The following is a 1418-nucleotide window of genomic DNA, read 5'->3' on the forward strand; positions in this document are numbered from 1 at the left end:
TATTGATGACCACAGAGCTGAGAAAACTGCTGTGAACCTCACGGGCAAGTTAAACAAGTGTGGCATGACCAGCCCTAGACTTGTATAACTGAAAGATCTAGAAAAGTGGCCGAATATTTCCATCCCCTCAGTTTGGTTTCACTGCATGGAAAAATTCTTCTGGCATCATGCACCATGAAGAAGGAAGAATCCAGGCAGGAGGGAAAATCCTGGGATTCCTTTTTCCTAGAAATATAATATACATGGCACATGAAATGCCACAATGGGGAAAAAAAAAAAGGAAAATAAATTACAGTCAACTAATGTTTGACAAGGGTGCCAAACAATTCAATGGGGGTAAGAACAGTATTTTACTCCCAAGCAGCCACATGCAAATAATGAAACAGGAGTCCTGCCTCACACCATACAGAGAAAATAACCCCAAATGCATCAAAGACATAAGTTTAAGCATTAAAATGATAAAGTTCGGGATGCCTGGGTAGCTCAGTTGGTTGGACGGCTGCCTTCTGCTCAGGTTATGATCCCGGAGTTCCCGGATTGAGTCCTGCATCAGGCTCCAAGCTCCACAGGGAGTCTGCTTCTCCCTCTGACCTTCTCCTCGCTCATTCTCTCTCTCATTGTCTCTTTCTCAAATAAATAAAATCTTTTAAAAAATAAAAATAAAGTAAAATGATAAAGTTTTCAGAAGAAAACACAAAGGTAAATGTTAGTGGTCTTGAATCTAACAACGGCTCCTCAGCCAAACACCAAAGTACAAGCAACTTAAAAAAAATAATAAACAAATAAATGGGACTCAACCAAAATATCCCAGTTTTGTGCTTCCAAGGACCCCATTGACAAAGTCAAAAGACAAGCCACTAAATGGGAGAAAATATTTGCAGGTCATATATAAGGAACATGCATTCAGACTGTGTGAAGAATTCTTACAACTCAAATAAAAAGACAACCAAGTTAAGAAATGAGCAAAGAGGGGCGCCTGGGTGGCTCAGCGGGTTAAGCTGCTGCCTTCCGCTCAGGTCTTGAACTCAGAGTCCTGGGATCGAGCCCCGTGCTTTCTGCTCAGCAGGGAGCCTGCTTCTTCCTCTCTCTCTGCCTGCCTCTCTGCCTGCTTGTGATCTCTCTCAATAAATCTCTCTCAAATAAATAAATAAAATCTCTTAAAAAATGAGCAAAGAACTTGAATATACATTTCTCTAATATTCAAATGTATACATTAATATATAAATGTATATATAAATATATTTTACATGATCATATATTTATATAAACATATTTATGTAAATATATTTACATTCTTAAATATGTATTTAAATATCAATAAAATATGAAATATATAATATATATTTAAAGATACATATAAGGTATATATAAAATATATGGGACAATAAGCACGTGAAAATATGCTCAACATCACTAAT

Source organism: Mustela nivalis, assembly GCF_964662115.1.
Source record: "Mustela nivalis genome assembly, contig: HAP1_SCAFFOLD_318, whole genome shotgun sequence".
In the NCBI taxonomy this organism is placed as follows: Eukaryota; Metazoa; Chordata; class Mammalia; order Carnivora; family Mustelidae; genus Mustela; species Mustela nivalis.